Genomic DNA, 13,375 nt, shown 5'->3' with positions numbered 1-13,375 from the left:
ATTTCCTGCCTTTTGTAGAGTTTCTTCTTTAGTTAAGAATGTAATATGAGAGCTCTCTTGGGACCCTCATTCTTAAGAGGTGATGACTCAGCCCCTTGGATTTCTTCATACTTTCCTGCACCTTACCTCACATATTCTCAGTCTTTGCTCCTCTCCCGACATGACCCTGAGGACCTGTTATTTTTCAGGGAGTGCATCCTAAGATCTCACTCCTTCAAGGTCTGAAGATCTACTCTCCACACCTCTCTACTCACCCCACCCCACCCCAGCCATCATCTGGTAATTCAGGGCATTAAGAATGGGAAGGCCAAACACACCTGGGTGCCTTCCTCAGCTATAAACACAAATCTGGAGCCCAGCAGACAATGGGACTCTAAAGGATATTTCCATTCTTATCTATGATTTGCATGGGAGGGCATTCCTGAGTCTGCTACCCTTATAGTCCCAAACTCTTGTCTGCTTCTGAACTCAACCATGGTACGTTGGAATCTGTGGGTGGACTGTGTATTTTCAGACTACAAGTCTAGAGATGACTAATGCAAGAAAGGGAGAAATGAAACTTCTAGCATTAATATCCAGGATTGTTCCTGATCCTCCTCACTGTTCCTTCACAGGGTCCTCTGCAGCTTCCTTCCCTGGGCTAAGAAATCCCTTCAATACTGGTACCTTCTTCAATCCCACAATGCATGAGTCTGGATCCTAAAAATCTCTGGTCTGACTCAGGTTTCTGAGGCTGGGGAAGAACTGGATTCCTTTGCCTCCCAGATTTACCTAACTCCAGTAAAGCCAGTCATACCAAAAGATTTCACTTGGACAAGAGTTTCTCTTTAGGGCCCTAGTCTGCTCTAAATTCAATCTTGGAGACCCAAGGAAAGCAAGTTTGAAGCTGACATTCTGAAGATAATGGACCCCCATATGGGAGTGATGTGAAGGATGAATTGGATTTCAACAGACAGAATATTCCAGAAGAAAGAAATAGCATAATCAAAAGCATGGGAACAGGGAGTAGGTCAATTTGAGTGGAATGTTTCCTATCTTAGATGACATGCTTTGGGGCTCCCTGGATTTTTATAATCTGATTAATTAATTCATGCTTTGTTAATAGGAGAAGGCCAAATGGAGATCCTGAGAGCCTTCCCTGTCCTCTAAGAGGTCTTTTGGAAACAATGGCCCCATATTTGTGGTTTAACTCAGAAGTAACTGCTGGTAATATTGTTCATGAAGGACTGTGAATGACTTAACTATTCTCAGCAATACAATGATCCAAGGCAATCCCAAAGGACTAGTGATGTAGCATACCATGCGCCTCTAGAGAAAAAACTGATATTGATTAAATATAGACTGAAGTGGGCAGCTCGGTGGTGCAGTGGACTAAGCACAAGCCCTGGATTCAGGAGGACCTGAATTCAAATCCAGCCTCAGACGCTTGACACTTACTAGCTGTGTGACCCTGGGCAAGTCACTTAACCCCAATTGCCTCGCCAAAAAAAAAAAATACAGACTGAAGCATACTATTTTCCACTTTCTTTCATTTTTTTCTTTTATTTGAATCATCTTATATAAAGTGACTAATATGGAAATGTTTTTACATTAAAAAAAATTCTCCCAAACATCCCCCCCCCCAAAAAAAGTAACTCCTAGTGAACAATTCAGGTCAAATAAAAGTGTAAGGATGAACATACATGTAAGTCAGGAGGAGGGAGATATTTAAGAAAAGATGGTACTTAGGTTCTGAAAAGAAAAAGGCAGAAAAGAGATTGTTTTATGATTTCAACATGGGTTATATTTCCCATTGGCTAAACATCCGTGAACTGATGTTGATTCGTTTTGACTCTTTGGGAGAATCCATGAATTCCAAGCTCTGAGCTTTAGAGCCCCATCCACAAAAGCGCTAGAATTCATTAAATCATGGGCTGATTGACTTAACTTTCATTAAGAAAACATTTACTAGGTGTAAAGTACTGGGGTACAGTGATTCTGTAAGACCTGGTCCATCCCCTTATGGAACTTAAAGTCTAGTGGGATCTTGGACAGAGAAGAAAGACAAATTAATCTTTGCTTTCCAGATCTGAAGAAACAAGTAGTGCACATTTAAGGTATATAATATTTGGATAACCCCCAAACCTCTTAATTATTTTCTTTTCAGTGCTAAGGGGACAATCATAATCCCTTTACTCCTGACTCAGCTCCTGTGAAGCCTGATTTAATTAGGCTTTCCTTGGAGTCTGTGATCTCACATAGACCCACCTGGTCCTTCTCTCCCCACATGCAAATTCTGTCCAGTTTGCCCTTCTCTGAGACTGTTCTCTCTTCTTTCCCCACTCCTCCCCCTAAGCCCTTGGTGGATGGACAATGGAGGAACCAGATAACCTAAAACTCAATCTCAACTAACCTCTGAGGATGAAGAAAGAGCTCTTTCTCTTTACAAATCAACTGCTCTCTCTCTCTTGCCCCTCCTTAAAAAAAAATTCCTTTGAGGCAGCAGCAACAAAAGTCTTGATATTGGTTCAGTTTTGTTTAACAAATAAGAGACATGCAAAGTAGATCCCTGCTTCCTGGGCCAGAGGAGGAAGAGAGAGAGAGAGAGAGAGAGAGAGAGAGTGTGTGTGTGTCTAGAAGAAAGTTTGTTATTATATACAAACTTCTAGTGGTACCTATTGGTGCCCCAGAGACCCCAAGCCTACCTTGACTATCCTGACTTACTCTCATCCAGGGCAGAAAAATGACCAACTCCCATTGTCTCATCTTGGACATACTTTTCACTTTTCAGCTAAGGATCCTTTTCTTTTTAGATCTGAGCAGAAGGGACCTTGGCTGTCAGAGCCAATCCAGGGGAAGATGGGAATTAGGGTAAAACCACAAAGTGTGTCATGCCATTCTCACTCCATACTACTCTCCTCGCCAAAGGCTATTTTGTATATCCAGGTGAAATTTAGTTTAAAGTAACTATGAAGGGAAGCCCTGAGAGACGAAAGAAAAGCTGACAGAATAAGACCCTAATTTTGATTCAGAAGGTACAGAGAAAGCAACACAGGGAGGTCTGAGTTTGTATTTGGTTCTGATACTTAGAAGTGGAGTGAGTGATCACGGACAAGTCATTGCACCTTTTCCAGGCTAAGTCTTCTCATCTATGAAATGAGAGGGCTCTATTAGATGACCTCTAAGGTCTTCTAAAATCTATAGTTAGGGAATTTATCTGTAAGCCTTCAAATACTCTAGAAAGTGAGTTATTGTTCCTGCCGAGCAGATAGATAGCCTATAACATAAGCTAAGTATGTTTGAAGCCTTAGGTCTTTGATGGTGCCACTTCTAAGAAGCCTACTAGCTCTAAATCTATGATTTGGTTCAGTTTTGGATTCTTATGATAAATTAACTCTCATTTGGTATGTTTCCCAATTTTGATCAGTTGATGTTCATTAGCTTTTTTTTTTTTTTTTTTTTGGCAGAGCAATGAGGGTTAAGTAACTTGCCCAGGGTCACACAGCTAGTTAAGTGTCAAGTATCTGAGGCCAGATTTGAACTCAGGTCCTTCTGAATCCAGGGCTTGTGCTTTATCCACTGTGCCACCTAGCTGCTCCCTCATTCGCTTTCTTTCTTTTCTTGTTTTTTTTTTTTTTTTTGGCAGGGCAATGAGGGTTAAGTGACTTGCCTAGAGTCACATAGCTAGTTAAGTGTCAAGTGTCTGAGGCTGGATTTGAACTCAGGTCCTCCTGAATCCAAGGCCAGTGCTTTATCCACTGTGCCACCTAGCTGCCCCTCCCTCATTAGCTTTTACAAAAGGGTATTGGCTGAGAAAGTATAACAGTAACTGCAGTTACAAAATAATCCCTCCAAAGTGGTAGGGGCACTCTCCCCTTACATCCACAAAAGGTCCCTGGAAAGAGTAAGCTCAAACTTCAATGACAATGGTTGTGAAGCACACATGTAGGCTTATGCCTGCTGGCCCTGGGAATCCTTTTCTTCCTTTTCATAGTGTCCACTAAGTTCACTTCTAAGTGAGGCACTGTTGATGCCTTAGTTGCTGTCTTTGCTCTCTTTGCTGGATGCAATGTTTCACCTGAGGATGGATCAGTCTCTTTCTGGGCTGGGTCAAGTGTGTCAGCTCCTGCACCAGCTCCTCACAAAGCTGGACATCATCTGCTACCCGTGCTGCTTGGTTGACTTTAAGGTCTCTTCTAGTCTCGCCATTTGCCTGAGTTTCAGAGATGGCTCTGCTAGTTGTGAAAAATTCCTCACCCTTGAGGACTTAGAAGCAGGAGGAAGATTAGATAAATCAAATATCCCCATATGAATAAGGGAGAAAACAGAGGTTCTGAGAAAGATAAGCTATAACAGAGGATGTAAGGAGTATGGCTGGGGAAGTTCCAGGCAGTTTCTCACCCCACTTATTGTGTCAAAGAATCTCGGTGTAAGAGGTCAACAATAATTTAATATAACTCATACTTGAATGGAAAGCTCTGAAAAGTGGTCATTTAGCCTTCATTTGGGGAGCTAGGTGGTGCAGTGGATAGTACCAGCCCTGGAGTCAGGAAGACCTGAGTTCAAATCTGGCCTCAGACATGTTGCTAGCTGTGTGACCCTGGGCAGGTCACTTCACCCTTTTTGCCTCAGTTTCCTCATCTGTCAAATGAGTTAGAGAAGGAAATGGTAAACCAGTCCAATATCTTTGCCAAGAAAACCCTAAATGGAGTCACAAAGAGTTGCACACAATTGAAAAAGACTAATCAACAATAAGCCTCCATTTGCCAGTCCCTCCTATTTTTATATAGCTCTCATGGTTAGTATGTTTTTCTTTATATCTAGATAAAATATGTCTCTCTGTAATGTCCACCTACTTCTCTAGGTTCTCACTACCTAAGTCAAGCAGAGCAAATGTAATCTTTTTTCCCCCTTACTGCAGTTTTTTGTTACTCATCCATTTAACAAATATTCATTTTCGTGTAGCAATGTTAAGGAATATGATGGTGATCAGGGTGTTTAACCATTCCTATTTGACCTTCACCCTCCTAGTGATTGGTTGCACAGATAGGTTTTCCTATATAAACACTCATTCTACACTATAAGGAGTAGTATCAAAGGATCTCTCATTTTCTTTATATTTTTGATAGTTTTGAATCCCTAGTCAGAGACAGCTCTTCTTGAAAAATATTTTAGTGTTAGATCTATCTCTATATCTTCTCTGGGGATATTTCCTTTCTCAGTTGATTCCTTTCAACTTGTATTCCCAATAAGTACAATCCCTATTAGCAACCATCCATGTTTAGCACTGTTTATAATGACAAAGTAAACATTTAAGACCAAAAAAAAAAGGTAAATAAAATCCCTCTTTCCCACCTCCATATCCAGAGGAAAAGGCTGTAGGCTCCCATAAAAAAAAACCAAACAAACAACAAACCTTAAGGTTAGAAAGGAGATACAGAATTATTACTTTGGGAGAAAGCAGAAATGTCAACCACATAGCTTTTATCCTAACACATCTTGTGACCATTTTCTTTTTGTTCTAGGCTATCTACTTGGCATTAACAATAAATCATTTCTAGAGTATGCTAAGGGTTCCAAATAGCATCCATAACCATAAACTTTTAGATTTTGTTTTGTTTTGGTTTTTTGCAGGTCAATAAGGGTTAAGTGACTTGCCCAGGGTCACACAGCTAGTAAGAGTCAAATGTCTGAGATGGATTTGAACTTAGGTCCTCCCGAATCCAGGGCTGGTGCTCTATCCACTGTGCCACCTAGCTGCCCCTCAACTTTTATATTTTGACCTGGAAACTAGTAAATGTTTAACAGCAGGCTCTCCAGGAAAAAAAAATTATGCAGAACACACTTTTAAGTTTAACCTACATTATTAACATTTTTGTCCTTCACTTTCTTAAGTCTCAGAAATCAGCAAAACGATAATTCAAGCTCTGATTTGTAGCATTTCCCTATTCCTGAGGTGTAAATGCTGACTTTGAAAGTCACTGCAAAGTAACTATCCATTGAGTAGCAGAAGCTTCTTCAAGTTGGCTCTAGAACACCTCTAGAAACCCCTCATTTTACAGATGAGGGAAATGAGGCTCATGGGGTAAAGTGACTTGCTTTTGGTCACTCAGTTTCTATCATAGTCAAATACAAACCCAAATCTCACTACTGATTCCATATCACATACCTTTGAACCTGTATCCCTGTATCCCTGCCTCTGCCACCACTTCTGCCTCCTGGCTCTGCATGGCCTCTTATAGAACCCCTTTCTTCAGCTCCATGTGGCTTCAATAGCTTCCCTCTCTCTTTGTATCTCCATGTTTCTTCTGTTCATTCAATTCCTCTGACTCTCTCCTGAATTCAGTGTACAGTACTGCCTTTGAAAGGTCATCCATTGGGAACCAGCTTTCCAGGAAAGATTGTTCAGTTTTCAGTGTGCACGTTCACACTTTGCAAATCAGCAAATTCTATAGACTGGGGCTTGATTTGTGGTTTTGCTAATTGTCTAGATTTAAGAAAGGGATGGAGAAAATATTAATCATTCAGATTAAACTTAAAAGCTGCTATTTGTGTACATTTCCCTTCCGAAGATGCTAAGCATTTAGCAGCACATCCTTGAGCCTGGGGTATCTTCATCCAATTGCTCCTGTTTTGATTCACTCTGGAGACTAATTCAAAACTCAGAAAGGGATCATCTAGCTTGTTAGTTGAACACATCATGCCTCTTCTCTACGATCAGGTCAGGGAAAGATCTTTGTACACTCCCCTACCCCCACCTTTATATTTCTTGCAGTGTCTAGCATAGTGGCAACCATAGGGTAGCCTCAGGCAGGAATCATAGTCTAGACAGGAAAATAAGAAATGCACAAAATAAACAACTGAAATACAAGACAAAATGCGGCAAATGCGTGAGAGGGGCAAACAGCACACCAAGAGATAGAAGAGGAATGAGAGATCATTTTTTTTTTTTTTTTGGCTGGGATAATCAGGGAGGACTTCCCAGAGAAGGAAATACTTAAATTGGGTTTTTGATCATGGTTAGGAATTGTTGACTGAAAACCAAACACAATCACATGAGCCACACAGGCTAAATAAACCCACTAAGTGTCTCTCCTGGTGGCTCATTCTGAACCTCTGGGGACAACATATGAGAGATATGGCAGAGTGGGAAGGGACATCCCTCCAAAGAACAATACTCAGAAGTCAGGGATAACCAAAAATCAAATACAATTAAAATCTAGTAGGTGCTAAGTGGGTTTCACGGGGTTCTGCTTGAGAGGGATTCTAACAAACATGTGTGAACATGAGAGGCAATGGAAAGAAAACCAGATACTAATGCATTTGTGGCAGGATTTGAATGCAAGTCTCCAGACTCTAAGACCAGGACACTTTTCTACTTCTTGGAAAGAGGTGGCCACAGTAAGCAAGGGAGTTTAGGGACTTGTGATAGCAATTCACAGCAGAGACAACAGAAAGCCAAGTAACCTCTGCTTGTACTGAGTTCTTGGGGAGAACAGCAGTAGCTGAGCCTCTCAGCCAACTTCCTACCTATGACCTGGCATAGTAGGGATGGGCTCAGGCTGCTTTATTGAGTGGGTTTGACTACTCTGTGCTTGGACTAACAGTTTATCGGTGCTCCTTGGTGGCCATCTGGAAAGGGAGAAACTGAAAACCAAGTCTCAGGACAGTTGTAATCAGGGAGGGAGAAAAAAAGAAGGGGCGGGAAGACCAACTCTCTTTGTGACCTAAGACAAGTCTTTTCACCTAGATGGAAATTAGTTTCCTCATCTATCAAAAGGGAATAATGGATTAGATGACCTCTAAAATCCTTTCAGAATTCTAAAGCCTATGATTTTTTAAAACTTTAGCTGGGCCAAATGACAATGGGGCAGGGAAAATCTGAGGAAGAGGAGTTGCTCAGTGGTCCGTAGGCTCAGGTTTGGGCTGATAAGTTTATCAAACTGTGCCGGCTGCCAACTGTCAGCTTGGAGAAGGCAGGCAAGCCTGGGAAGGAAAACAGCTCATGGGCACCTGATAGGAGCCTGTACATGTTATCAGGGGCCTGGTGGGGTGAAAGAGAGAGACAGAGACAGAGATGGAGAGAGGGGAAGAGAGAGAGAGAGAGAGAGAGAGAGGGGAAGAGAGAGAGAGAGAGAGAGAAATAGAGAGAGAGAGAGGGGAAGAGAGAGAGAGAGAGAGGAATAGAGAGAGACGGAGAACACTTTCCAACCTCTTCATCGGAGCAGTAGATAGACTGCAGGAAGAGGCAGCCCAAAGTTCCTCTGTATGCTTCCTACTCCCCATCCCTCACGTCTCTGTACCTACTGCAGAGATGGACTTCAAGCCAGCCCCTACCTTCATTCTCAATCTGATTGTCACTTTGGGGGATTTTGTGTTTATCTCTCATGTCAGCTTTAATTAGGGATTCCATCTATTGAAAATGCCCCCATAACACTGAGACCTAAGAGGCAGGAAAGTCCTTAAAAATGTCAGAAAAAAGACTACACAGAGGTCATCTAGGTGAAGGCTATTTCCTCCATGCTATCCCAGCCAATCTTGGCCATACTGGGGAGTGGCAGTGATGGTGGTTGTAGTTGTGTGAAAAAGAGGGAGTATGTGTCCTCTTCTTAAAGTGATCCCACCAACCCACTACACTCTCCCCCCGCCCCCATGACTCACAACCTAGACTTCTTCATCTTGCTATTTCTTAGCTCAATAACCTTTAGTAAATCAGTTGGACATGTTCAAGCTTCAGTTTTCTCATCTACAAAATAAACAAGGGGCTGGACTAGATGATCTTTAAGGTATCCCGTTCTAAATCCTGTAACTCTCGGATCTTCTTCATACCTAGCCTAAATACCTCTGCTATGAGGGCTCTCTGAGCCACCTCTTACCTGGGGCTCCAAGAAGTTGTAGCATGCACAGGCCACACCCCAGCAAAACTGTCTCAGCAGACTGTTTGTACCAGGTTGTAGATAACAGATATGTCTCAAACCTGATGGTGAGTTAGGGGGGATGTCTACCCCAAGTGAAGACTTCCCTTATTGGAATAGGTGGGTGAGAATTTGTTCCAACAGCCATGAAAATGGCTGAAGCAGGCACCGTGGAACACTTAGAGCTTGGCCAGACATCTAAGACACCAAAGTCAACCAATGCATCCCAGGCCATCACCAGTTGCCTTGACTTTTGTCATGCTGCTGGACTTCCATGACTCTGGAAGAGAAAGTGAAGCTGATGACTTTGTTTGTTTGGGTTTTTTTTGGCTGGACAATGGGGGTTAAGTGACTTGCTCAGGGTCACACAGCTAGTAAATGTCAAGTGTCTGAGGCCGGATTTGAACTCAGGTACTCCTGAATCCAGGGCCAGTGCTTAATCCACTGCGCCACCTAGCCGCCCCCAGCTGATGACTTTGTGCAACTCGGACTCACTTAAATCCTATTCCTTGGCAAGTCAAGACACCACCCCATGATGTCATTGGTCCTCTTCGAAAATGAAGGATGAGCAACAGCAACAACAAATCTCTACTGCTTCTGAATAGGTTACCCATTTTCTCTGTTACTGTACTCAGCTCACAATGGAAAAGCCAGGAGGATAAATAAGTTAAGAAAGCCATGGAAGTAGGGAAAAAAGAGAATAATAGCTGGAAAGGTCAAGGGATAGAGTGAACTTCCAGGATGAAGAGATTTCTATGCAGCTTAGAGAGGAAGGAAAGTCTTTATACATAGGTGTTTGCACCTGAGCTGTGCATTGAAGTGTAATAATATTAAGTTTTAGAAGATGTTTCAATTTTTATTTTTATTGTATGTTTCATGTGTAACAACTAAGATTCTGAATTTCCTTAGACTTTTTTTTTTAGTGAGGCAATTGAGGTTAAGTGACTTGCCCAGGGTCACACAGCTAGTAAGTGTTAAGTGTCTGAGGCCGGATTTGAACTCAGGTCCTCCTGACTCCAGGGCTAGTGCTCTATCCACTGCGCCACCTAGCTGCCCCCTTAGACATGTTTTTGAGAACTCTCATTGTTTGGTTTGATTATTAGCAAAGCTATTTAAAGTTGTGTTAAGCTCAATTTTGTAGGAAATTTTCCTGGCTGATTACCAGCATCCACACATTAACACCTGAAAATATTTCCATTCCACAACTACACCCAGAGGATATCCCAAGAATCATCTGAGAAAAGACTTCCAAATACTTAAATGGACATTTTCCTGTTTTCCTTTTCCACATTGTATATACTGTTTATAATGTCCACCTGCTAATAGGGGAGTGCCCCCTTTAGCCTTTGTCAATGTGTCATTCAATTTCTTTTTCTCTCTTTTCATTCCCTTTACTTAGTTAGTCATAAGCATCTGTAATGTTATTGCTTCATGTGAGGAAACCATGTTACTTCACCCAAAGCACAGGGGGGACTGTGAGAGTTGGAATGACATCCCCTGTTGGGGGGAACATTGTGAGCTCTGGCATGAGGGGAAACCAGGTGGCTTCGGTGTCAGGAAGTGATGTTTGCTCTTAGGTTCTGTCAATCAAAGTTGCCAGCCAATTAGCTTGGGGCTGTGTGTGTGTGTGTGGATGGCCCTGTTTCCAGTTTTGTGGGAGGTTTCTGGAAGAAGCCTGGGAGGAGAACTCTTTGGCCTGGAACCTCATTTGGAATAGAGCAGAGATGCCAGCTCCCTTAGATAGATAGATGAAGGCATCTTGGCCTCTTTCTCTCTGATCACTAGATTCTAATGCACCTTAATAAAATGCTTAAAAGTCTAAACTCTCGGGGCGGCTAGGTGGCGCAGTGGATAAAGCACCAGCCCTGGATTCAGGAGTACCTGAGTTCAAATCCAGCCTCAGACACTTGACACTTACTAGCTGTGTGACCCTGGGCAAGTCACTTAACCCCCATTGCCCTGCAAAAAAAAAAAGTCTAAACTCTTGCTAAAGCTTCTAATTTGGGGTGACTACTCATTAGATTTTAGACATTCTAGCTAGAATTTTAGCCCCTTACAGAAGGAATCTAGGGATTCTGTAAGGTAGAAGGTAGGAGAGAATAAATTCCAGATGAGTGGGATATTTGTAGAGACTCCAAGGTAGGAAACATTATGTGCTATAAAGGAAACAGTAGAGCGGTTGGATAGGAACAGAGAGTTCTTGAAGAGGGTTAATTTTTTTTTTATTGGGCAATGAGGGTTAAGTGACTTGCTCAAGGTCACACAGCTAGTAAGTGTCAAGTGTCTGAGGCAGGATTTGAACTCAGGTCCTCCTGACTCCAGGGCTGTGCGACCTAGCTGCCCCGAAGAAGGTTAATTTGTAATAAGACTTGAAAGGTAAATGGGTACCATATTTTAGAGGGAATTAAATACTAGGTTGAGGATTGGGGGGGGAAGTATTTGGAACATTATTAAATAAGTGACATACAAAATGTCAAAGCTGTATCTGTTGTTTGAATAACATAACTAGATTTTACAGCCCCAAAGGACAATGTTATTGAGGTACAAAGATATCAGAAGCATGGTTTTGAAGCTAAACCAACAAAACGTATAACCATGTCAAAGTAACACAATAAGTAACAGATTTTCTTAATCCTTATTACCTGGGAAAGGGGGGTAGGAATGGGGATGGGACTTTAATTTTAATAAACATGTTAAGTACCTTCCATGTACACAGCACTATGGTGAGAGCAGAGGGAGTTATTTCAATATTCTAATGACCTCTTTCTGTGCCACTCTAATCTATGTCGTCCTATAAGCCCTTCCTAGAGGATCAACCAACATGCTGAAAGACTTCCTCTGCTCCTTTAAATGTTATGGGTATTAGTGCAGCACTCAGGCTGTTTATCCATCATCCTTCATTCCTTCTACATGACCAGCCCACTTTCTTTTCCAATTCTGTTTGTTCTACATGGTGGAGATAAAACAAAGAAATGCAGAGTGTAAAAACGCCTGGGAGTGTCAGTCTATAGTGAACTGTTACAAAAAATGCATTGAAAAAAGATGGAACTAGTTAATGTAAGAGAGCATATGGGAAGACAAGGAATCTAATACATTATTGGCAGAGCTCTGAACTTTGAAACCATTCAAATGCTATTCAAAATTATGCAATGAGACAGATTTCAGAAAAACCTGGAAAGACTTACATGAATTGATGCTGAGTGAAATGAGCAGAAGCAGGAGAACACTGTACATAGTATCAACAACATTGTGTGATGATCAACTGTGATAGACTTGGCTCTTCTCAGTAATACAATGATCCAAGATAATTTCCAAGGACTCATGAAAATGCTCTGCACATCCAGAAAAAAGAACTGTGGAATCAGGATGCAGATTGAACCATACTGTTTCTACTTTTTTATTTTTTGAGGTTTTTCCCTTTTGTTCTGATTCTTCTTTTGCAACATGACTAATACAGATATATGTTTGATGTGATTATACATATGTAACCTATATCAGATTGCTTTCTGTCTTGGGGAGGGAGAAAAATATGGAACTAGAAATCTTATAAAAACAGATGTTGAAAACTATCTTTACATGTAACTGGAAAATAATAAAATACTTTTTTATTAAAAAAAAGAAAAAGCTTACAATCTGCTGGAAGGCAATAACACACAGATAAGTATAGATAGGAAGTATAAACATTAATGTATAGAGATGAGGAGGAACACTAAAAACTGGGAGAATTAAGAAGGCAGTATATAGCCCAAGGTGATTAAAGATAGAGCAAAAGGTCTTATTTATGCTAAAATATTCATAGTTGTAGTTTTGTGATAGCAGAATATTGGGGGAGGGGGGAATTTCCAAAGTGCCCACTGATTGGGGAATAGCTGAATAAATGATGGTACACTAATAAAAAGGAATATTACAGTGCAATAAAAATTATAACAATAAGGAATTCAGAGAAGCAAAGGAAGGAAGGTTTAGGGAATTTCTCATTCTTTGTGTTTGTTTCCCCAGTGGCTGATACAGAGTAGGTGTCTAATAAATGCTTGCTTGCATGCCGAGTAAAGAAAGCAGAACCAAGAGGGTAATATGTACAATGTTGTCTCTTCCATTAGATTGTGCAGTTTTGTTTTGTTTTTGTTTTTTGTTTTGCGGGGCAACGGGGGTTAAGTGACTTGCCCAGGGTCACACAGCTATTAAGTGTCAAGTGTCTGAGGTCAAATTTGAACTCAGGTCTTCCTGAATCCAAGGCCAGTGCTTTATCCACTGCGCCACCTAGCTGCCCTGATTGTGCAGTCTTTTATCTTACATCTTTTCTTAGTTCCTTCAAGAACAGGAACTCTTATTTGCTTTTCTTTGTATCCCCAGCACATAACACAGTGCCTGGCACATAGTAGGGACTTGTTAGATGTTTGTTGACTGACAATAACTGAAATAATGTAAATGGGGAAAAAAACACCCAACAACAAAAGGCACCTAAACTCAAATTCAGCGTA

Source organism: Dromiciops gliroides, chromosome 2 (assembly GCF_019393635.1).
Source record: "Dromiciops gliroides isolate mDroGli1 chromosome 2, mDroGli1.pri, whole genome shotgun sequence".
Taxonomy (NCBI): domain Eukaryota; kingdom Metazoa; phylum Chordata; class Mammalia; order Microbiotheria; family Microbiotheriidae; genus Dromiciops; species Dromiciops gliroides.
The sequence above is the reverse complement of the archived record's forward strand: the minus strand, read 5'-3'. Positions refer to the sequence as shown.